This window comes from Nannospalax galili, unplaced genomic scaffold, assembly GCF_000622305.1.
Source record: "Nannospalax galili isolate Female #2095 unplaced genomic scaffold, S.galili_v1.0 scaffold996, whole genome shotgun sequence".
Taxonomy (NCBI): Eukaryota; Metazoa; Chordata; class Mammalia; order Rodentia; family Spalacidae; genus Nannospalax; species Nannospalax galili.
The window spans coordinates 2,595,087-2,621,391 of NW_008339436.1; the positions used below are offsets into that span (position 1 = coordinate 2,595,087).

The 26,305-nt window shown below is 43.0% G+C and overlaps 1 protein-coding gene across 1 annotated transcript in view; it reads left to right on the forward strand.

The window, feature by feature from the left end:
- The window catches only part of Vstm4 (V-set and transmembrane domain containing 4), a 106,272-nt gene that overhangs the window by 12,020 nt on the left and 67,947 nt on the right, over positions 1 to 26,305 (forward strand). The window lies entirely within an intron of this gene.

Below are 26,305 nucleotides of genomic sequence, written 5' to 3' on the forward strand. Positions count from 1 at the left end.
AGTGAACAAAAATGAAATCATGAAATTTGCAGGTAAATGGATGGAAATAGAAACTGTTATACTAAGTGAAGTAACACAGACTCAGAAAAAAAATCGACATATGTTCTCCCTCATATGTGGATCCTAGAACCAAATCCTGATAAGTGAGTATTGCTTTATATTTTTGAGACAGGGTCTCACTATGTAGCCCTGGCTGACCTGGAACTCACTATGTAGATCAGGTTGGTCTGGACTCACTGAGATCCACCTGCCTCTGCTTCTACAGTGCTGGGATTAAAGGCAGGCACCACCATGGCCCACAAGGGTTCCACTTTCATATCCAGTGTTCAGTGTTCTAGTTATGAAGATATTGCTCACATTTTAATGGCTTTCTGATGTGCACTCAAAATATGCCTTTGCTTTGAGCTTGGATTTAATTCAGCACAAGATCAAGGGTTCACGGAGTAAAACTGTTTCACATACGAAAGAGAGTCTGATTTTATTACACACACAATGTAATATTAGTCTTTAGTGACATTGTTTTGGTAAGCTCTTTTGGAGGTAATTTTTGTTCTCAATTGTAGAAGGTGTTTTTACTGTCCTCTGTGAACTAGGGGCATGTTAAGGTAACTGCTATGTGTGGTCTTGAAGCAGCTAGCTCCTGGTCTCTGGAGTTGGTGTGAGGGAGCTGCATTGACTAAAATGAGCGCATTTCCTCCTGAGGCACATTAATTCAAGAAAACAAATGACTGCTAGTATAAATATGGTTTTTGGCATAGAAAACAGAAAGATACAGTGGCTGAGGGAACCCATGCAGAGGAAAATTTGGTCTGAAGCATGAGATCCCTTGTTTGCATATGGATGTGCATATTTGTGCATGCTTGTATTTGATTATGTATGTGTGTACATGTTTGTGTATGTGTGTACATATTTGTGTATGACTGTGTATGTGTGTACATGAGTATGTATGGGTGTGCATGTTTGTGCATGATTGTGTATGTGTGTACATGTTTGTGAATGATTGTATCTGTGTGTATATGTGTATGTCTGTACATGTTTGTGTATTCATGTACATATTTGTGTACGTATGCATATGTGTATGTACATGTTAATGTGTGTATGCATGTGCGTATGTGTGTTTGCCTGTATGTATGTGTATGTGTGACTGTATGTGAGCATGTATGTACATGTCTGTGTATGTGAGATGTATGTGTATATGTACATAAGGGTATGTATGCCTGTGTATACATGTGTATCTGGGCCTATTTGTGTGTATGTTTATACATGTTTTTGTATATGTGTGTATGTGTGTTGATGTATGTGTGCATGCATGAGTATACCTGTGTGTACACATATATGTGTGTCTATATGTGTGTACATATTTGTGTATGTGTGAGTATGTGGGTATGCTTGTGTGTACATGTGCATGTTTGTATATGTGTCTATGCATATGCCTATATGTTTATATGCATGTGCCTATATATGCATGAATGTGCCTATATGTGCATGTATGTATATATACAGATGTGCATAAGTGTGCATGTATGTGTACAGTGTACATATGTGTATGTATAGCTGTGTACATGTGTGTACCCATATGTGTATTTATGTGCATGTTTGTATGTATGCATGCATGTGTGTATGCATGTATATATGTATATGCATGTGTGTATGCACATGTATATGTGTGTTTGTGTATATGTATGTCTGTGTACTGTATATACCATTTTTGTCTTCATGTCATAGTGTGCACTGGAGTCATGTACTAAATCTCTTAGCAGTGACACCAGTCTGCTAATTAAAACATTAAAGCTCTTCTACCTTTAAGTATAGTTATCTAGTTCGTTATTTCATTTGAATCTACTTTCGGAGGGTGAAGCTAAATTCCTTCTAAAACATCCATTTGAAAACTTCCTCCAAAATCTAAGGTAGCTTGCAAGACTTCACCAGAGATAAGGCTCTTTCCCTTTCATCTGCCCTCTCCCACCCTTCCCCACCTCTTGTTCCTTCTATCTCTCTGCTCAGCTCTCTTCCCCTTTGCTCATGATCTCTGCTTCCTCTTTCCTCTGTCTCTTTGTCTGCCTGCCTGTCGTCTCTGTCTCTCTCTTCCTTCTGTAGCTCTCTGACCTCTCACCTGGACGTAGTTCTAATCTCACAGCAGAGTGGCCTTTCTCCCCACGTCTGTCCTGACTTAAACACTGGTCAAGGCCATGATTTGCTGTTGGGAAGATTCAAAGCCTTAAGAAACAATAATAAAAGCTTCTAGAATGTTCTACCTGGGATTTCAGGGGACTATGCCAAGGGGGTTAAGGGAAAGTAGCCTTAAGTAAATGGCCTGACATTAGACTGGCTTGTTCAGACTAGAATGTTCTTTCTCCACAGGAAGCATCCTGCAACATTTGCTTGTGGCTAGTCCTTCCATGGCTAGGCATGTGACTGTAACCACCTCCTGGGTCTTATCTCCAAGGGCTTTGCTTTCCTAAATCTCCATCTCATATGGAAAACAGACAGAAACAGACAGTACAGTGATAAACTCTGTGGCTGAACAGTTTTGGTTTGGTTGAAATAGGAAATAGTGACACTGAGAGTGTTTCCAGGTGCCACCACCAGGACCTGTACTCTGCTTTCCCACCCCGCTTCGCTTCCTTTGCTGCCTTCTGTGTCCCACCTTTCAAGTCATCTGTGAGAGAGGAGACGGCTTCTCAGGACTTCCCTCCTTACACCACTCTTTGTCCTTCATCCTGGACCTGCTCCTAGGTGTAATATTTCACACGGCAGGCAGATAAGCTTTTCCTCTGCTGCCAACTCCTGGGAAGAAAAGCGGTGCCCCATCTCTTCTCACCCCTCCCCTGCGAGCACTTCTCCCTGTGAACTATCTCAGGAATGGTTCCTGGCATGCAGAACCTGCCGTGGCAGGGTTGGCTTTTACTATTTGTCCTGATTTCCATATGCTTGTTGTTTTCTATTGTGAAAACAACATACTTCAGTTACAGAAAATATGGAAAAATGCTGAATAGATTTAAAGAAGAAAACAAAATGAGAGCATTCTCCGTCACTAACGTTTCAGTGTCAGTCCTTGTTTGTAAGAATGAGAATATGAAGCTTCATTTCACATGCCATGTTCTGGCCCTAGCTTCTCTGATATCACTAGCGTGCACTTGCCTTTGTTAATGTGCTTCCACAGCACAAGGTGATGACAGAATGTAATTCCATGGTGTGATTCTGCCAGAATTTGGCTTTACATTTACCTTTTGCTGGTTGTTGCATGCTGTTTGTTTTGCAATGCTGGGATTTTGACCCAGAGCCTTATGTGTAGTAGGCAAGCCCTCTCCCTCTGAGCTGTACACCCCCTGACTTATTGTTGTAAAAAAATAAATAAAGCCTTGTCAATTAATGTTCTGTTCTGGGGCTGGAGAGAAGGCTCATTATTTAAGAGCCTCTTGCAGAGGACCCAGGTTTGATTTCCAGTACCCATATGTCAGCTGACAACCGTCTGTCACTCCAGTTCCACGGGATCCGATACCTCTTCTGACCCCTATGGGCATTGCATGGTATGGGTGCATTTATCCACATGCAGGTAATACACTCATACATGTAAAAATAAAAATAATAAATAAAATATTTTAAAAGTTTTTCCACTTTTTATTCTTTCCTCTTGCCATGGTCACTTCTTCTCAAGCTGTGAGGACCAGAATTTGATCCCCAGAACCTACATCCAGGCATGGTGGTGTGCTTACAATCTCAGTGTTGGGGAGACAGAGACAGGTAGATCCCTGGGACTCAGCCAGCATAGATGACGTGGCAAGTTCCAGGCCAGTGAGTGTCTCAAAAAGAAGGTAGGCAGTGCCTAGGAATGACACCTGAAGTTGTTTTCTGACCTCCACAAGCATGCATACACACACACACACACACACACACACACACACACACACACACACATGTGGGCACACTCTATTCAGGTGCACCCTTTCCATGCAGGCAGTACCTAGGAATGACACCTGAAGTTGTTTTCTGACCTCCACAAGCACGCATACACACACACACACACACACACACACACACACACACACACACACACACACACACACACATACACAAATGTGACTTGTCCTCTGGAATAGATCCTAAATTTATAATCAGGATTGAAAAGAGCTTTTTCCTTATGTTATGTGATTATGATCATTAGTTTTCTGTGTTAACTTGAATGGGCTGATGGAGGCCCGGGTAGCTGGTAGACCATTATTTCTAGGTCTGTTGTTTCTGTTTCTCTGGAAAATCCCTAAGTGATATCCTGTACTATGGGGGGATAATTATTATCATGATGATGCTGAAGAATATGCGGACTAATACTACCAGCACATAATTGGCCCTCAGTAACTACTTGCTGAATGCAGGAAGTATTCTTTGTTAAATCACAATAGCATCTCTTGCTATGGATATTGTTGAGGTGGGCCTGGTTTGGAAGATGCAGCCACCTTCTCTGACAGATACCACGAGTCTCTTTCTCTTGACCTACTCCAATTGTACATTTTCTCTGAGGTCCAGCATCCATCCTTCTTCCATCTTTGAGTGTGACAACCCATGGAAGCTTGCTCACCTGTGGTACCCTTTAGATCCTGTTTTTAGCACTGCTGACATAACATTAGTGACCACACTGTTTTGTGAGCTGCTGTTGCACAGGAATTATGTAAAAAATATGAGCAAGGGAGCCAACCAAGGCAGATGCTAAAATGCTAGTCGGTCTTTGCTGCATTCACAGCCTTAATCTCCCCAGTTGCTTCTGTCCAGAGGCCGTCACTGGCCGTGGTTTGGTTTGGAGCTTTTAAGTCCTTGTTCTGTTGGAATACTCACAGATATGTTTTGACAGCGGTGCATGTATTGCTTTATAATTGCTGTTGGTGGTAATCTATGCATTTTTGGTCCTGACCTTATGTGGTGTAATGAGACCACACTGACTCACTCATTTCCCCTATGCTGGACACTTAGGGAACTTCACACTTTTTTACTAACGCAAATGGTGTTTTAGTGAAGAGCTTTGTACACATTTTGAAGGGCCTCTATTGGTGAGATTCTTGGAAAGGGGCTTCTGGGCGTAAGGGGATCCATATTTAATAAATAGTGCTAGAGTGCTCTTGACAGAGACTTTACAGATTGATATCTGATCATTACTGCATGATAGTGTCTGCTTTGCTGAAGCTTCATAAACAATCCATACTATCAGTCTTTTCATTATTTATCACAATGATGGGAAAATAATTTGTTGTTTAATTTCAGTTATTATATTTGATGCAGTAAGCATAACTTCTGTTGTTCATTAAATTATTAGTGTGGTTGTGGCATTTCTTCACGTTTATTGACTGTTTTAAAAATTCCTTCTGTGAATTACCTGACCACATCAAAATTGCCCACAATTGGATTACTGTCTTCTGTGTGTCTTTCCCTTCCTCTTTCCTTCCCTTCCTTTTCAGTGCTATGGATTGGACCCAGGGTCTTGCATATGCTGGGTAAGCACTCTATCACTGAGCTATATCCCAGCCCCTGCTGCATGAATATTTCTGATTATTAGTTCTTTATCTGTTACCTGTGCTGCAAACATTTCTTCCTGTCACAAGTCTTTCTGATCTGTCAGTACTTATATATATGTATGTATATACATATATTCTTATATATATGTATAAGAATTGTTCTAGGATGTACTTAAGTTACTTATTTTTATCTTCCCAGATATTAGTTTTCTTTTTATTCTTTGAGAATCTCATACATGTAGGCAACATATCTTGATCATATCTGTCACTCCCCACCTCCAATTCCCCCCAAGACCCCCTTACGTTTCCCTCTCAACTTCTTATCCTCCTTATTTTATTTATTTATGTATTTATTTATTTATTTATTCATTTATTCATAATCCACTGAGTTCAGTTGGTGCTGCCCATATGCACATGGGTGTGGACTCATCCACTGGGGCATGGACAACCATCCAGTGGTCACACTCCTAAAGAAAAGTAACTATCCCTCCCCCAGCAAATATCCACTGTCAATATCTCCTCAGTTAGCGGTAGGGCTTGGGAGCCTGTGCCCCCACCATGCTGGAATTTTTAGCTGATTTGACGTTGTGCAGGTTTTGCACGGGTAACCACAGCTGCAGTGAGTTCAAGAGTACAGCAGCCATGTCATGTTCAGAGGCCAGCATTTCATAGCAATCCTCCCCATCCTCTGGTTTCTATGCTCTTTTCACAGCTTCTTCCATGATGTTCCCAGAGCCTTAGGTGGAATGTGGATATAGGTATCCCATCTATGGCTGAGTACTCACAGTCCACTTATTTGTAGCACTTTGAACAGTAATGCGTCTCTGCATTCTCCACTACCCACTGCACTAAGAAGCTTCTCTGGAGCTGGAGAAATGGCTCAGCAGCTGAGCGCACTGGCTGTTCTTGCAGGAGACCCATGTTTGGTGCAATAGTGGCAAGATTATTTATAGGATGTACTAGTTACCTTTTGTTGCTATAAAATATCTAGACCAAAGGTAACTTAAGAGTTTATTTTGGCTTATGGTTCCAAAGGGCTAGCTAGATGGCCATAATGGAGCAGGAAATCAAGAGGTCACATCTCAAATTCACACACAGGAAGCAGACAGCAAGCAAACAGGAAGTGGGGACAGCCTGCCTCCAGTGACATATTTCCTCCAGCAAGGCCCTACCACCCAAAGGTTTCACGGTTTCCCAAACAGTGCCACCAACTGGGAACCAAGTGTTCAAATACTGAGCCTGTGGGGGACATTTTTTTTCATTTAAAGCACTACATCCAGGTAACCAACTGCTCTCTAGTTGGATTTCAGGGACTGCTTCACAGGAGGGAATTTATGCCTGGTACTGAAAACAGGCTCAGAACTCATGGCCTTGGAAGCCGTAGTTCCTAGGGGAGAACCTATTGATATTGTTTTTCAAAATGGTCATGTTGTCAAATTGCCTTCTAAGTATTTATGTTTATATCTATAGGTTTCCACTACTCCCAACCTTTGTCAGAGAAGTTTCTTTTTAAAAATATTTTATTTATTATTTTTAAAACTTCATGTGTATGAATATATTGCCTACGTGTATGTCCTAGTCTGTTTCTTCATTGCTGTGACAAAACACTATTACTAATACCAACTTGGGGAGGAAAGGGTTTATTTAGCTTACATCTCCCAGGTCACAGTTCATCAGGGAGCCCAAGGTAGGAACTCAGGGCAGGAACCTGGAGGCAGGAGCTGGAGCACAGGCCATGGAGGAACGGTGCTTACTGGCTTGGTCTCCTGACCCATGCTCAGCCTGCTTTCTTATACAACACCAGCCCACCTGCCCAGGGGTGGCACCACCCACAGTGGGCTGGGCCCTCCCACATCACTCAGTAATCAAGAAGATGCCCCACAGACATGGCCACAGGCCAGTCCAATGGAGGCAATTCCCCAGCTGAGGCTCCCTCAACCCAGGTGTGTCAGGTTGACACTAAAGCTAACCAGCACAATGTATATAAGTGCACCTGTGTCTTTCAATGCCCTCAGAGATTAGAAGAGGGTCTCACATCCCCTGGAACTGGAGTTATAGACCATTGTTAGCCATGTGGGTGTATTGCCTGGCAGGTCAGTGCTGTACTATACAGGGTCCAGTGCTTGGTAAGTCCATTAATGTCTTTTCTACCCAGTATCCTGAATAGCACCCTCTAGCACTCTGGAAACTAGTCAGCAGGGAAAGTTTCCTGATAGTTCAAGATTGATTTCCGTGTGTTCTGCAACCACAGTGTATGTTTTCTTTAGAAATAGGGTCTTACCATCTAGTTACAGTGGGCAACCAAGAGCAATGGCAATAGTCTGTATTGTTTTGGGTGTCTCTGCAAAACTGAGTAATAACTTGTAGGGAGGTAATCTGAGCATGGCACTGAGTTTTCATTTAATAACTCATGTCTTCTGGGAGCAGCATTGTTCAATAAAGTGAGGTACTTCTCTTCAAACTCCTTAAAATAAAGATTGTATTTTTAATTATCTTAAAAACCAGTGAATTTCATAAGGCTTCTTCATACATCTTTAGTTTTGGTTAACCAGTCCCCTACCTCCCTATCCCATCCCCACTTAAACCTTCAGCTCCCACAATTCTTGCCCTGTTTTCTCATATCACATGAAAGGACTATCTACTATTCCCTTATATGAGATACTTTTACTTGGATTGCAAGATCATAAGCTCCTTCAGCCACACTTCATTTTGGTTAAGCCCTCCCCTGGTCCCTCATTTCCCCATCCCCTTTACTCAACTACTAGCTCGAACACTTCTGCTCCCAGGACTCCCCCTCTCTACTTTCATTTCACCATATTCTGCTGTCTCCCTTCCTAGATGTACCTCCTCCCACCGATAGCCTGATCCCAGTTTCCTAGCATCCACATGGACTCCATGGTAAACACACAAAACAGAAGATTTTTTAAAATACTTTTTCAATTTTTTATTTTATTTTATGTGTATGAGTGTATTGCCTACATGTATGTAAGTACACCCCTGTCCTGCAATGCACAGACAGAGGCCAGAAGAGAGAACCAGATCCCCTCTGGAAATGAAGTTAGAGACAGTTGTTACCTGCCATGTGGGTGCTGGAAATTGAACCTGGGTCCTCTGCAAGAGCAACCAGTGCTCTTAATCTCTGAGCCATCTCTCCAGTCCCACAAAACAGAATATTTGAAGCTAGGCTCCTGTAGGAGAGAGAACATGTAGTGTTTGGCTTTTGGGGCCTAGGTGACCTCACTCAGTATAATTTTTCCAGTTCCATCCATTTATCTACAGATTACATTTTTCTTTATAGCTGAGTATATTTCATAGAATACATGCATCTCATTTTCATTATCCATTCTTCAGTTGATGGACATCTAGGTGGATTCCATTTCCTGCCTATTGTGAATAGAACAGCAAAGAACATGGATGTGCAAGCATCACTGTAATAAGATATAAAGTCCTTTGGATATATGCCCAGTATGGATATAGCTGGTTCATATAGTGGATCTATTTCTAGTTTCTTTTAGAAACCTCCAGACTGATTTCCAAAGTGACTGTACTAGTATACCCTCCCACCAACAGTGTATAACTGTTCCCCATTTGCCACATCCACCAGCATTTGCTGTCATTTGTATTCCAGATGATGGCCTTTCTGACCTGGGTGAGATGGAAACTTAATGTAGTTTTAATCTGCATTTTCATGATGGCTAAGGATGTTGTACATTTTTAAGTGTTTATTATCCATTTCTGTTTCTTCTTTTGAAAACATTCTGTCCAGTTCCGTAGCTCATTTTTTAAATTGGGTTGGGTTTTCAGTATTTAGTTTTTTGAGCTCTTTGTATATTCTAGACACTGAAATCCTCTTGTATAGTTAGTAAAGATTTTCTCCCACTCTATAGGCTCCCTCTTCAATTGACTATTTTCTTTGCTGTACAGAATTTTTAGCTCTCATGAGATCCCATTTGTCAATTATTGATCCTAATTCTTTCTGGAGTTCCATTCAGAAAGTCCTTATATATGTATCTATAAGTTGAAGTGTACTACTTACTTTCTTCCTAACAGATTGAGGAAGAAAGGTCTTATGTTGGGGCCCATTTGGATCCATTTGGAGTTGAGTTTTGTGCAGGGTGAGAGGTAGGGATCTAGTTTCATTCTTCTGCATGTTACTATCCAGGTTTCCCAGCACCATTTGTTGAAGATGCTGTCTTTTCTCCAATATATATTTTGGCACCTTTGTCAAAAATCAGTTAGTTGTAGTTCTGTGAAATTTTATCTGAGTCCTGTATTCTATTCCATTGATCTATATATCTGTGTTTGTGCCACTACCATGTTGTTTTTAATACTACGCCTCTCTAGAATACTTTGAAATAAGGTATGGTGATACCTATTGTAGTATTCAAGTTTAGGATTGCTCTGACTATTCTGGACCTTTTCTGATGACATAAAAATTTCGACCTTGTTTTTCTTATGTCTGTGAAGAAAGTTGCTGGTATTTTGATTAGGACTGCATTGAATCTGTAGATTGCTTTTGGTAGGATGGCCATTTTCACAGTATTGATTCTTCCATTCCATAAGCATAGGTGGTCTTTCCATTTTCTGGTGTCTTCCTCAGTTTCTTCAGTGTTTAAAGTTTTCATTATAGAAAGTCCTCCTCCTCCTCCTCCTCCTCCTCCTCCTCCTCCTCCTCCTCCTTCTTCTTCTTCTTTTTTTTTGGTAAGGTTTGTTCCCAGGTATTGTGTGCATGTATGTGTGTGTGCACGCGCACTGTGAATGGGAGTGTATCCCTGATTTCTTTCTTAGTGTGTTTATCATGGATATAGAAGGCTACTGGCCTTTGAGTGTTAATTTTGTATCCTGTCACTTTGCTGAAAGTATCAGCTCTATACTGATAGTTTTTTGTGATGCCTTTAAGGCCTCTTATGTATAAAATCATACCATCTGCAAACAGGGATACTTTGACTTCTTCTTTTCCTGTCTGTGTATCCCTTTTATTTCCTTCTCTTGTCTTATTGTTCTAGCTAAGACTTCAAATACTATATTGAATAGTAGAGGAGTGGAAATCCTTGTCTTTAACCATACAGATATTTCACATTATCTGATTCTTTGTGCAATCTAATTTGTCATTTTTCTATTACGATACTCAATTTTCAGAAATTATTTTTACTCAGGTGTAATTTACATTTGATAAACATAGTACCTTTGGTATCTAATCTTGCAGAGCATTTAAAGCTTATAAAATTGTATATATATACACACACTCATATTCTTATGTATACTTTTATTGAGTTTTTGTGCATTTCATACAATAGATCTTAATCAAATTTAGACACCCTCCTTCATCAACGCCCTCCATAGCCCCCCCACTGGATTTCGTATATTCTGTCATTTATGTTGAGGCCTATCTGGTCAAGCATTTGTACCTAGATGTCCCTTGGTGCAAGTTCATACACTGGAATCTAGTCAGCCTATGTAGAGTCACTCCTTTAAGATCAACTCTCTCTCACTCCACAGTAATCAGTTGCCAGTAGTTCCTTGGCTAAGGTTGGAGCCTGCTGCTCATTTCCCCAGCTCTATTCTGGTGTTTTTTTCTGATTGAGTCAGCATGATTCACCATTGTTGTAAATTCATATGAGCAAATTCCCAGAGGTCTGAAAGCCTCTGTTTCCTTATATTCATGCACCAGTCTTGGCTCTTCCCATCTTTCTGCCTCCTCTTCCACAATGGTCCCTAAGCCATGGGTGGGGAGGTTTAATATAGGAGTCCTATCCAGGGACACATGCCCTGCAGTCTCTTATTCTCTATACCTTGTCCAGTCATGGCCTTGTGTATCACACTCTGTTGCATGAGGAAGCTTTGCTGGTAAGAGTTGAGGGACATTTTAGTATTATCTTTACCCCCTGTTTTGCTAGGTTCCATGAGCCTTAGATATAGAGGCTCCACTGTAGATGTTCACTTAGGGCTGGATATCTCTCAGATATATATTCTCTGTGTGTGACCAATTGCAGAACGCTGGAATAGTCTCCATCTGTTGCAAAAAGAAGCTTCTTTGATGAGTGGTATATGGTATACTTTGTAAATATAAGGATCCATATTTAGCATACAGTAAATTTCATTTGTCTAGAGATATGATAGAGATAGGGTTTTCTCTAGTATCTGTGACCTCTCTAGTCATGTGTATTAGGCTATGAATGCATGTGTGTACCTGAAGGCTATGTAACAAGAAACAAAGTACCAGACAGGAGAAACCTCCCTCGAATTGTTGGTCAGGGTAGTTCAAGAGACTCCCAATATAACACAGTCTATTGCCACAGCCCTTTATTACCTCCTAGAACTTGAAGGTAAGATCCTCTTGCTGAAGACTGGACATATTTCGGACACAGGTCTTGGAGCAATGGAGTTGGAACTGTCCTGGAGGCCTTCTCCGTAAAGACTAGCTCTCATAGTTCTAGAGATACTATGCAAGCTGCTAAGGGAGAAACTCAATCAGTGGTCCAACCCCAGCCTAATAACCACAACAATAACCAGCACAACAAACTGTAGTGGTGCAGTAGTAACACTTTTCTCTAGGGGCTAATCAACAGCTATCTAATTGGACTTAAAGCCCTCTCAGTGGGAGAAAACTCATGGGTGGCACTGTAAATACAGCCAAACACACATGGCTGGAGAGGTCATAGATCTCTCAGGTTTTTAGATGATTTTAAAAGGTTTGCTTTTATCTCTTTCACATCCATTTTCCTACAAAGTTAATTTACATTTTTCTTTAATGTTTTTATTTTTTGAGATTTTAATACTTATTTGCATAATTTCTACCCCTCCCTTTCCCTTTCCAACTCCTACCTTGTCCCCCAGCTCCCTTTCAAATTCATGACCTCTTCTTCTCTAATTATTGCTACATACACAGACACAGACGCACATGCACATGTGCACGCACACACACACACACACACACACAGAGTACTGAGTTCATTTAGTATCACTCATATATATGTGTTTAGGATTGACCACTTAGGATTGATTGGATACCCTATGAAGGGGGCTTGACCCTAGAGAAAACAGAATCTCCCTTTCTCCATAGCTGTTGATTGACTGTAACCGTCCATCTAGGGGTGGGGCCTTGTGACGTTCTCCCCATTCACAGTGGCATGTCGACTGGTGTTGTCATTATGAAGGTCTTGTTAGGCAGCCATATGTTGAGCAGCTTCCCTGTTATGCCTAGAAGACCCTATCTAGCATCAGTCCTTGTGTTCCTTTATCTATTCAGCTTGCTTTTTTTATGTTTTATAAAAATATCAACATGTGAGACTGGGGAGATGACGCAGTGGTTCTGACTGCTCTTGCAGAGGACCCAGGTTCTGTTCCCAGCACCTATATGGTAGCTAATAACCATCTGTAACTCCAGTTCCAGGAGTCCAATGCCCTCTTCTGACCTCCACAGGCATCACGTGACATGGGTACACTTATATACATGCAGGCAATACACTCATACATAAAATAAAAATAATAAAATATTTTAAAAATTCACATATGACTATTGAACAGTTTTTATTTCTATTAGTATTTAATTATTCTAAGAAGAATCTACCCCCATTTCCTATGTATGTACACACACATAGGTTTTTGATTGGTTATTGCTGATAGGTAGAAAGTTTGACTTTGGTTGACTTAACATTTGTTATAGTGATGAGTTACTATATAATTCAGATGCAGTCTTTTTGATTATTTATCAATATGCCTGTGGCTTTATGTGACATTATTTTTATAACCATGTCCCAGTGGTCAGTACTTTAGGATAGAGCCATCTTCTGCACTCTTTTTGTGTGATTCTACCACAAATTTAACTTTACCATTTGGATTTTCATCTTGGCCACACTTTCCAATTAGCCTCTATCATTGTTATTACAGACTGTTGCCTTCATAAAAAAATAAGCTTTAAGATATCCATGGTCCATACTAATGAACTCACCAGAAAGGCTACTGGGATTATTCTGGAAAACTTTTCCTTTTTGAGTTTCTTAGAGTCCTTATTTAAACTTCCATTCTATAAATTTATCAGAGATAGATAGAAAGCTCATTGGCTTATGGAGACCTACTGTCTTTAAAGCATGACTCTGGCTTTACCATTTGGCACTCTTCTTATTTTCTAGGATTTTTCCTCTTCCTAGCTAGGGTCCTTCTAAACTGTGAATGGTCATCTCATAGAAAATTTCTCTGGGTAGGGAAGAAAGGAGAATGGGACAGTCATCTACTTGCAAAAGGTCATTGCTGGGAAGCTGACATGCCAGACTGTTGAGTAGATTAAACCCAGGGATATTATTGGAGCACCACGACTAAAGTTCATGACCATGATTAAAGTGTACCTAGTTGGGATTTAAAGTGTTTATACATATCATGGTGGAATCACCTCTGAGATCATCACCAACTCATAGCACTGTGTTTTGTTTTGCTTCTTGAGTGGGTGAGCAAGGCAGGGAGTTACAGGCGGTGTCCAGTGATGGAGTGTACATGACCCTCAGCCTGTCACACCCAAGCCACATCCTGTAGATGGTAGAGTCATGTGTTTGTCAAATGCATTATGAATGCCATGTAAAATAAAAATCAGGGGACTGGAGAGATGGCTGAGTGGTTAAGAGTACTGGCTGCTCTTGCAGAGCACCCTGGGCTGTTCCCAGCACCCACATGGCAGCTAATGACTGCCCATAACTCCAGTCCCAGAGAATCTGATGCCCTCTTCTGGCCTCTAAAGACACTGCATGCATGTGGTACACATATGTGGTGCACTTTTCATGCATGTGGGCAAAACACTTATAAAATAATAAGCATATCAAAATATTTAAAAATCAGAACAGCAACAACAAAAACCCAAGAATCAAAACAAATAGCCGACGTACCCCAATATCTGTATTGCTCCTTGCCTAACTTTGCTCTGTGTCTATACTTTTGATTCCCCCCAAATCTGGGCATGTCCATATATGTATGAAAATAAACAGCAGTTTGGTGGAATGAAACTTATGCTAATAGATAATTCTTAGGATTTTTTTTTATGTTTTCAGTGTGAAGATTATTAATCTATGATAGAGATTGGAGTTTTTTGAAGAGTGAGGAAATATCTTAGTTATTTTTTATTGCTCTGATAAAAACACTGACCAAGTTGGTTAACTTGGGGAGGAAAGAGTTTACTTTGCTTACAGCTCATAGTCTGTCAGCAAGAAAAACCAAGAGCAGTAACTTGGAGGCAGGAACCTGGAGGTAGGAGCTGAAGCACAGACCACAGGGGTATGCGACCTACTTCCTTGCTCCCCTGCCCAGGGATGGCAGCACACACAATGGGCTGGCTCCTCTCACATCACTCAATAATCAAGAAAATGCCCCATAGACATGGTCACAGGTCAATCCAATGCAGGTAATTCCTCAATTGAGGATCACTCTATGCAACTGTGTCAAATTGACAACTGAAGCCACCAGCACAGGAAGTAGACACTGGGACCTATATGCAAACCGTGCATGTGTTTGATTCGGAGGACTGCTCCTGGGTGCACCAAAGGCTGTGGTGTGATAGAGCATAAAACCATAAAGCAGAAATGAAGAGTGACAGTGTGAGCCTCTCAAGGACCATGAAGCAAGGCTCAGCTTATTAGAGAAAAGTGACACAGCAGATGAGCTTGTCAGTAGCATCTTCCTAATGCAGAGGTAAAAGTAAGACAAAGTCTGAGGCACAGCTTCCTCAGCTTTCTGTGCTATGTACAACTGACTGGGTGAGAAACACTGCTTAGAGAGGAATGGGACTGAGGAGCACAACGTAGCTCACGTGTCAGAGTGGTGCAGAGGGCTGCTGTGGAGTCCTCAGGATTGATATTAGGTCTGATCTCATTTCATTGCGTTATCAATGCCATTGAAACTTTCTGAAAATGCGACACTGGAAAATGTTCTTAACATCAGCGAGGAGCACAGCATAACAGAAATGATTCCAGGGAGGTACGAAATGCAGGCAGGAAATAACAAAATGAGATTCAATTTGAAGGAAGGCAGAGGAATACATTGGGGGCACATGAATCTTAAGCACTGTAGGATTGTCACCAGGAGGAAGTCTCTGAAGGGCCTCTGAGCGATAATGGAGGGTGAATTAAATATTCTTGTGCAACATGACGCCGCAGCCACTGTCATTTCCGTGTGTGTACAAATTGGCCTGGTGTCCCTGGGAAGGAGGCAAGTGTGCTATGCACTAGGGTAGGACTAATGGGACCACACAGCCAACTCTAAGAACCTCATTTCCCCAAACACAGACAACAAACCAAAGAAGAAAGGCGAGCTCACGGAAATGAGCTGCAACCTTCGGGGAGCTGGTCTGTTCTTTCAGTGCAAGAAGCTATGCTTGGCTAAGTGAAGAAACTGCACTCAATAATATATCAGCCTGTGCTGAGTGGATTTATTTATTCCTCCGCTCAGAGGGCATGAATCTTAGTCCACGTTTTTGTTGTTGTCACAAAATGCTTGAAATTGGGTAACTTAAAAATAATACAAATTTATTTAGCTCATGATTCCAGAGGCTAGAAGTCAAAAGCATGGTACTGGTACCTGGCAAGGGCTTCCTGCTCATCTGTGTGGCGCAGGACAGAGCAAATGGCAGAAGGCTCACTTTTAACAAAGTCATTCCTATTATAATGCCTTATTCATTCTTCATTAATTCATGAATTGATTTAGGAAGTCTCTACTCAGTCACCTACCAAAGGTCCTGCCTCTAAACACGGCTTCATTGACAAACATGAACTTTTATAGGAAATCTCTACCCAGTCACCTACCAAAGGTCCTGCCTCTAAACACGGCTTCATTGACAAACATGAACTTTTAGAGGACAACATTCAAACCACAGAAGCCTCCATAAAGTTATTTACCAGGCCATGACAATGATAGAAATCTGGGAACACATAGGTGGATCCATCTGCAGGAGTGAAGTCCCAGTGTGGGAGCAGTGCTAAAGATGTACACTGTGGGGATTTGCAGAGGGAACTTCTGCCAGAGAGGACACTGGTGACTTATGAGATGGCATGGACAGCTAGGGATCACTGGATCATGAAGGGGCTTGTGCAGAATATTAATGCATTTCTAACTGATGTGACAAGCCTGTGTGATGGAAGAGTCACTGGAGCCATTGTTAGGGTGCAGATTCCCAAACATGTGCACAGAGGTTCTGGTTGTGAGGGCTGATACAGAATCTGGGTATGTAACACACAGTCCAGGCATCTCATGGGGACTCTGCTTCAGTGCCTCAGACTATGGAAAGCTTTGATGCATCCATAGCTTTTGGTGGATCCCTCTGTTGGCTGTTTGGAACATGAATTTGGGGGAATCAGATAAAAGGGGAAGAAAGAGTCTTTTATAGTTCAAAGGACTGAAATGACGGAGGATTAAATTTGGCAAAAGGAAAGGAGATCTACTAAGAGATCAAGTGAGAAGTCTTTACTAATGGACTAGTCCAGGGCATGGGAGAGAGCTTTCCATAGACTCAGAGGTCCACTCAGTGAGCTCATGTGGGGTGGTACCCAAGGCTGACAACGGGATCATAAGTGCTGATGGCTGAAAGCCTCCCAGCAGGGGCAGCTACACATGTAGGTCTATAACTCCCTTGTGATCTTACTGTAAACTGACCTCTGAGTTAAACAGGTGAAGAAGGCTTGTGGATAGGCAAGATCTCCAAAGGCAGGGGCCAAGGATAGAGCTCTGGGAAACACCAGGACTGAAGCAGTGAAAGGAGACCGATGACTTGGTATCCACTGCATGTACTCCTCTGGGCCAGTCATTAGCTTTCTGGCTTGTTCTTGGGCATCTGAACAGTAGGCAGGTGGGGGACTCTGATTTAGGCCATGGAAAGATTTGATACAGTCCACAGCTTTTTGTGGATACATCTTTTGACTGTTTGGAACATGTATTTGGGGGAACAAAACAAGAAGGGAAGAGACAGAGTACATTCACTCTGATCCCAGCAAGACGCAGAGCCTCTGTTCCTGTGATGACCATGTCTACATAGCAGGTTCTTGCTCATTCATCATGAGCAGGTTGGATGCAAGTGTGAGCCTTGCTGAAGGGGGGGAAGAGATGAAGGGAATTGCAAAGCAATGCCTTATCTCCCCAACACTCACCAGAAAGACCTAGTCCTGTGCCTAGTACCATGGGGCGACATAGCCAGACCAGAGTGGCACAAGGCAATCAGGACAAAAATAAAGGGAGTCTGAGCAGAGGGTGGGTCATTTTTGACAGACAAAAGTGCTTAGGGGCTGGAAAGATGGCTCAGTGTTTAAGAGCACTAGCTGCTCTTGTAGAGGACCCAGGTTCGATTCCCAGCATCCACATGGCAGCTAACAACTGTCCATAACTCCAGTTCCAGGGGAATCTGACACCCTCTTCTGACTTCAGCAGACATTGCATGACATGGGCACACTCACATACATGCAGGCAATACACTCATACACATAAAATAAAAATAATAAATAAAAGAAAATATTTTTAAGTGCTCAGCACCCCCCCCCCCAGCAATGACATACTTACCTTGGGGCTATTTAGGGTATTCCGAGTTGGAATGAGTTTTGCATCTGACAAGGAAGATGGCCTAGTAGAGATTCCCAAATGCTCTTGGCTTTTAGTGCCCTTAGGTATAAAGCAAAAGAAATCAGGAAACAAACAAACCAAAGTTAAGCTGCTTAAAGCTTTGGCTTAAGTAGTTGGGTCCAATAATTAGCATACATATCTCTATTCTAAAAACTTAGTGCTTCGCAAGTCCCCAGAGACAGAATCAAAATGTTCTTGACCTCTTCCAGGTAATATCCAAGGTCACCTTTTAAATGAGGTGAAGGTTTTCTATTCTGGGGATCTAAAATCTCTCATGTGAGAATTCCTGCAGCTTGAGTATCCTTTATCCAAAATGCTTAGGACCAGAAATGTTTCAGACTTAAGATTCGTTCTTATTTGAGGATATTTGATTTGTACTTTACCGTTTGAGACTCTCATCTGAAAAGGTTTGAAATCTGAAATCTGAACTAAAGTTTCAGATGAGGGAAGCTCAGTCTGTGGCTGGTTGTAGTAACACACACACACACACACACACACACACACACACACACCCACACACACACACACACACGCACACACACACATACACACACACAATGGTATTTGCTACAGAAAAGTACTTTGGCCTGAGGCTACAAAGGCCCTGTCCAGCTCTATCTGTCCTCCCCATGCCCTGTTGACTGGTCACTTGCTGTGCAGGGTCACTTGCTTGCAACTCAAGCCACTGTCTTTCTGTTGCTGGTGTTTCTGAATCCCAGCCGCCTTTCCGAAGGCTAAAGCCCTCACCCTCTGCCCTTGTGCTCATCGTGTTAATTTCTTTTCCTCTTTTCAACCCCTTTGTCCTCCACAAGTTTTGGGAGTCTCCCTGCCTGTGTTTCTCCATCCTTCCTGGTGTTCCAGGATCCCCAGACTCATCGCTCTAGGGTACTGATCTGGCCTGGTCTATCACAAGGAAAGTAGATTCTAAGAGTCCTCAGCACTAGCAGGGACCCAGGCCACAGTGGGAGGTAAGATCACCACAGTGGGAGTGGAGGATCCCTAAGTCTCACTGTTTCTTCAGCTGCCCATAGTGGTGGTTCTTTGAGGAAGCCTGAGGGTCCATGGGACCAAGGGCAGACCCAGCCTCAGTGCTGGCCAGCTTGCAGAGCTTATCCTGACTGTTCTGTGCCTTAGAGAGGCATTGTCTTCTACTTCTGGCCCACTGTGAGGACTACCATGGCTTTGATCCTCAGGGATTCATGAAAAAATGACCTTCAGTGGCTTTTCAGCCTTGTTCTGTAGCCCTTGGTCTCAGAGGCAGTCTAACATGGTTAGATGGAAATAAACCTCTGCGTATTTAGAGGAAGCTACCACCTTTGCTCAGAGCAGCGGCCACTTGCAGACTCCACAATTTAATCAGGGGTTTACGCTAACCACAAACAGCATAATTTATAGAGCCAGACTATTGTTTGATTTAAGGTTATGTAAGTCAGCTTTCAGTGGAGTAGATGAAGCAAATGATAAAATTCCCTGTCACCTTAAAAGTTTGGGGACAGAACTGGCAAGGTGGTGAAGTGGGTAAAGTACTTGCCAAGGCAAGTGTGAGGACCTGAGTTCAATCCCCAGCACCCACCTAAAAACTGAATGGGTGGTCCATCTGTAATCCCAGTGCTCCTCTGAGGAGGTGGCAGATGGAGACAGGAGATTCCTGGGAAGCTTTCAAACCAGGTACCTTGGCTTATACAGTGGCAACAAGAGACTTAGTTATCCCCTGACCTTCACATGAGCTCTGTAGCATGTGTGAGGCCACATTCACATATATGAACACACATATACACATCATGCACATATATACTTTATGAAAAGAATAAAAGGTTTGGGGTCAAAGGTGAATATAACTTATTAGAATATAATTTATCATCTGAGTCTTTGACCCCAAAATGTGAGAAGAAATTTAATAATTAGATCTGAAGTGAAGATCACAGGGAATAGATACTTCAGTGGAAGAAATTAACTAAATCCCATTTCTCTGGAGACATGGAACAGATAATTAGGAATGAGATTTACTAAACATTCAGTGTTACTGCTTAATTAAGCAAGCACACATCACAGTGTTTACAGTGTCAACAGGTCCAGACACTCAGAAGAAATTGACAACCAGAGTGTAATTTAAACAACCCTCAGAAACATTCTTCATTGTATCAAACCACAAGCCAATGGCCAGGCTAGAAAGAAGACAGGAGATTAAAAACTCAAACTCTGCAATCATACAGGAAGTTTCTCTTTAAGAAGCTGTCCTCACCACTTTGTGCCAGAAGAGATATGAGTTAGAGAACTGTCATCTTGTGCTTCGTGGTGGGGGGGGTGCTTAACCTCCTAATCCAGACAAGGAGGCATGGGCAAACCATATGAAAAGGCCACACTATATTGCAGGTGACGCTGACATGGGAGGAAGGCAGGGACAAGGATACAGTTCTGGGGGCATGGGAGAGCTCACTTGGAGGGACATAATGCTCTACTTGGACCACAGGGAGGGCTTTGACAGAGACTGATAGACCCTGCCATGTTAGCGCTGAAGGGAGCTCAGGCAATGTGTGCAAGAGGAAGGACTCAAAGAATCCAGTGGAGCTGGAGGCTGGTTGGCAGCTGGGTAGTTGAGGGCAGTGGGCAGTGATGAGAAGACAGGTTGGCAAGGTGACCTGGCCAGAGACCTGAGTACAAGGGACCCTGCAAGATTCTTCTTCCATGCCTCTTACCTGTGACATGGTGCATGGGCACATGTTTTAGATGTAAAATATGAACATGTTTTAGATGTGAAAAATGAACAGTGACTTAAACTCTTTGGTAAAAGGCCCAATTCAAATGGCAACAGGGAATGGAAAGTGGGGTGCTGTACCGGGTGGAGTCAGTTACTGAGCCCTGAGCATCAGTATTCCCTAACCACACAGAATGCAGAGACCCTTGTATTCTATAGCTGGTTCCCTTGTAAAATGTGGACTTCCTTCTCAACTTCACTGGCATCCTGGGAAGTCTACTCAGTGTCTTTTCATCCTTTGCTCTGTTTGCTTTGTTTTCTAGAATTGTCTTAGCCTGAGTACAAAAGGAAAGAGTGGTTTCAACTGAACAAAGCTGGAGCCTCAGTGTTTCTCAGTAGTCGCCCCCCCACCCCCCTCCCGGGGTCAGGTCACTCAAGGGTCCTTCTGACATATGTGGCTTTGCCTGAACCTCAAGAGAGGCTTCCTTTGACCCGAGTCTTGAAGAGGCCAGGGAGAAAAGAAATGACTGAGGTCTTGCTGTCTCTCTAGGGTTGCCTCCCTCTTGCTAATCCAGTTTTAAGTAGTGGGGACACAGCTACATTTTAACATTTTTTTTCCCTTGTGAACTATCTGGTCCTTGAATAAGGAGGGGTATATTAGCTTTGAAATAGGAGCTGTGTTAGTTACTTTTCTGTTGCTGTGATAAACACCATGAACAAGGCAATTTATAGAAGGAAGAGGTTATTGGGCTGATGGTTCCAGAGGGTTAAGAGACCATCATGGTGGAGGACACATGGCAGGAGGTGACTGGAGCAGAAAGCTGAGAGCTCACATCTTCAGGAAGCAGAGAGACAGAAACTGGAGATGGGGCGTGTCTGTGAATTCTCAAAGCCCACCCCCACTGATGTGTTCCCTCCAGCAAGCCTGCACCTCCTGAACCTCTGCAGAGAGCGCTACCAACTCACCGAATGTTGAAATGCCTGAGCCCATGGGGGGGAACTAAGTGTTCAAATACTAAAAGGGAGAGTTGACTCCTCTTTATTTTAAGGGTCTTGTGCTTTGTATCACCATCCTTGTCTGATCTCCTTATGTTTTTCTCACATGGATCTGTGTCATATGCAGCCTGAGGAAATTGAAGCAAGGTCCCTGTGAGTGCAAGTTAGCAAGACTCAAATGCCAGGGAGCAGGATTTATCCTTCTGCCCTTTCAACCTGATGGAAGCTAGGAATCATGCTCTGCTTAGGGAGTCCTGCTTCCTTCCTGTAGAAAGGCTGTAAAATAAACCTCCCTGAAATGCAAGGCCAGGACATGGGGAGTAGTGAGCTCCATAACTGATGTGCTGATGTGTCCTCATGGCTTTCCAGAGGGGAAAGGAGGTTTGAGTAGGATGTGGCCTCTGCCTTGGCCTCTCCCAAAACCTCTGGAATGTAATGAAATAATGGTCCTGCCTCAAATTCCCTTTAGGTAACCTTGCTTCCCCAGTATGCCCACTGTACCATCACATCACAACCCATTCCATATATACCACACTGTATCATACCATCCCATCCCATCCATACTATATCATACCATACCATCCATACCATATCATATCATTATACCATACCATACCATATCATACTATACCATATCATGCCATATCATACTATACCATCCCCTACCATATCATACTATACCATACCATACCATCCATACCATATCATCCCATCCCATCCCATCTATATCATATCATATCATATATCATATATCATATACCATCCATACCATATCATACCATACCATCCATACCATAGTATATCATACCATACCATACCATCCATACCATATCATACCTTACTATATCATCCATACCATATCATACCATATCATACTATACCAGCCCAAATATACTACACTATCCATACCATACCATACCATATCATTCATGTCATATCATACCATCCATACCATACTATATCATACATACCATCCCATTCCATACATACCATATCATTCATGCCATACCATAGAGTCATTCATTGATTTTGTTTTGAATTTTCCTGAGACAGATATTTGCTATGTTGTCCACTCTTGCTTCCAACTCATGAGCTCTGGGGGGACCCCTGCCCAGCCTACGACTGTAGACCAGGACCACCAGAGTAGCTTCATTCCTTTAAAAGCAATATGCCTTGCTTGACCTGTGGACCAAGAAGGATTCTAGAAAGTAAAGAAACAGATATGCAGATATACAAAGGGAGAGCAGGCCCTAAGCATACACACTGTAATGGTGATGCATTTTAAGGCAACACATTTAGCAGGGAGAGATTGGGGTGAGATTCTAGGTAATCTGGGGAGGAAGGTGTTTGTGATTCAGGTCCCCTCTAGCATCCAAGTTTGAAGGTCATTCTCTTGGGAAGACTGGAACGCTGTCTTCCAAACATAACCATTACCATCTTAATCAGAACACCTGTGATTATCCACAAGCGAACCTCAATATCAAGCCTGTTGAATTTTCTCAAAGGAGGGGATGCAGAGTGTGCATCCCCTTATCTGTGGTTCTGGTCACTCCCTTCTGCACTTTCCTTCCAGCTCATGTACTTCTGTCCCAGCTGAAAGTTGGTCTTGGGAGGTTAAATGTCTAAGAGTTGGAAACTTGGGGCTGGAGAGATGGCTCAGCGATTAAGAGCACTGACTGCTCTTGCAGAGGACCCAGGTTCGTTTCCCAGTACCCACATGGTGGCAACAAACCATCCTTAACTCCAGTTCCAGGAGAATCTGAAGCCCTCTTCTGATCTCTGCGGCATTGCACGACACGGGTGCACTCACATACATGCAGACAATACACTCACATAAAATAAAAATACCAAATAAAATATATTTTTAAAAAAGAGTTGGAAACTCAACTGAAGGGGACTCCATCTAGGTAGCCTTGGGGAAGCTGCCATCTATGCTACAGTGAGGCTCTTCAGTGATATGGCTATTTTAAGGTCACTCATACTCCTGTAAGTAAGCCCAATAATTCATTGGTCTACCAAGCTAGACTTATGTGGAATCATCCCTTTATCCTGTCATTAATGCCCTATTTGGTGTTCACATTGCCCCAAGAGAGACATAGCCATCCTTAGAGGTATCTTGCAGTTTGGGATATGACTTTTTCCTGAAAGCTGTTCTGTGCATATTTTCTGCACAGAGATACATGGTCAAAGGTTTGGTGCCCTTGGGAACACACCATTGTGACAGACTCACTCCTGTCTGCTCTTACTCTCTCTTTCCCTGGACTGAGCTGAGGAAGTGTTGGCTGAGTAGTTCTTCCTGCCCTGGACCAGATAGGAGGCCAAGGCCAGGGTCTCGTTCTGTAGGACCCAAGCCTCCCACCCTACATCTCCTTAGTCTTGGCTCCCAGGTCTCTTCCAGCCCTTCGGAGAGGTACCCCCCAAATCAGGCAGATTCTCATTAACCCCTCTCTACATCCAGCTCTAAAACCTTGGGTGCACTGCTGGAGAATCTTCATTGTAACAAGAATGAGTTGATTCCCCTGTAGAGTTTTTTGGGTACTAGGCAATGGCAGCTTCCCTACCATCAACATCTACAGAATCCCAATGAATGCCTTAGCCCGTATGGCCAGCTGCAGAGACAGAGAAGCTGAAGTGGGTCTCCCCACCTCGGTCAGCCTTAGATGCATCCTCATCATTGTATCCTATGGCCTCCTTAGTTTTCTCTATGTGACAAGACCCTTTCTGTTCTCCCTGTCAAATGTTGCTTTCTAGAAAGCCGGTGCCAGAATGTACAGCTTACTCTGAATGTAACCTACAGGTGCCCTTTAAGCTTCAGTAATTCTCTAACTGTTAAATAAATCGGCACAAGTGAGCAGAAGGGGGAAGGAATTTCAGGAGAAATGGGTCCTTCTAAACTTTGTCACCATCTCTACTGTGGGTGACTGGGCTCAGTATAGACGACTGACATCAGCATCCTTAAAGGACATGAAGGCACGATGTCCGTCCGTGCTCTGAGGATATTGGCACAGGGTCTCCATGTGAACTTAGCACAGCTGTGGAACACACCCTCCCAGGGAAGTTCCTGGGGCTTTCTTATCAAGTTAGGATTCAAGGTTCCCCTCTAGGGGAATGTTCCCCCACAGGCCCCCTCCAAGGAGATTGCTTTCTTTGCAGTCTGCTTTCTGCAGATTACAACTGACAAAAATCTGAGGTCTCTGGTCTAAGCCTTCTTGTTAGATCCTGTGGCCACTTTCAGCAACAATTCTCAGAGAGGCTGTGGCATGGTGGATCTCATACCTTGTCCCTTATTAGATTTCTTCCTGTTCTGCTTTCCTCGGGAGGTTCTAGAATAGCTGGGCACCCAATCATTTGGGCCACTGCCTCCCTGAAAGGACAGCTAGGCTCTGTCCACAGGGGCCAGGTCCCAAGGCACTGGCCAGTAATCAGGTGGTGACTTAGGTCTGAGAAATCTCTATCTCTATTTCTTCTCCATTGTGAGCCTTAAATGGACTGGCCAATGGGCACAGCAGTCAAGCAGGTCAAAACCCCACTCTGTTGCTGATACAGCTGTATTGAGAAAGGTGGTTTGACACTGTGGCCACAGTAGGCCTCCTTCTGTCTCTTTGCTCAGTTATAGCCCTTGTTTCCTTCCTTCTCTCTACCTACAGGCCCCTCAGAGCCTAGAGGTCCTGCATCCTGCAGGAACAGGTTAGATTCCTTACCTGAGCCCCCTAGACCCAGACAAGATGGGAGAAGAGAGTACATAAGTGGCTACAGTGGTGGGAGGCCAAGAAACATTCTAATCTCAGGAGTGTGAGTGATCAGAAACATAGCCTCTGCTCCCTCCTGCGGCCCCAGCCTCTGTCTACAGAGCAGCCCCGGGGTGGTTGTCAGGTGACAGAGATTCCAGCAATTTGGGTATGAGGGCTGTTTGCTGTCCTTCCCTAACTGTCCAGTTGGTTTGTAAGGGGAGGCCAGTAGCCAAAGTACACAGACTCATTGGCTCTTGTTAAACAGCCTGTCGTCTCTTGATGGCTAGCTCATTGGAATCTGTCGGAAGGGTTCTTCAGCCAAGAGACTTGCATTTTATTTTAGAAAGTCTTTACTCAACACGAATAATCTGTGGTGGAAACTGTCACCTTTTGCCTTGGTCTAGAATTATGTTTTGTGGTGGTAGGAATTGAGCCTAGGGATTCACACATACCAAACATTCACTTGACCACTGAGCTAGATCCCAGCCTCCAGTAAAATGCTTTCTGGAAGTATTTGGGTCCTCCTGCAGCCTATTCACCTTGCAGAAGCTTTTCCCACTCATTGCCTACAGGACAGATTAGCCAAGGTCAGTTTATATTGGCCTTGTGCAGCCTATTGCAGGAAGTGGGAGGAACAGAGCCACTGTCTGTCCACTACAAAGCCCTTGCTTTGGACCAGCGATATCAGCCTAGTTTCCTTACAGTCTCCGCTCTCAGACACATAGCTTGAAGTTGTGTCAAATTTGCTTGAGACAGCACAGGATTATGAGCTGAAACAAAATAGCTACAGT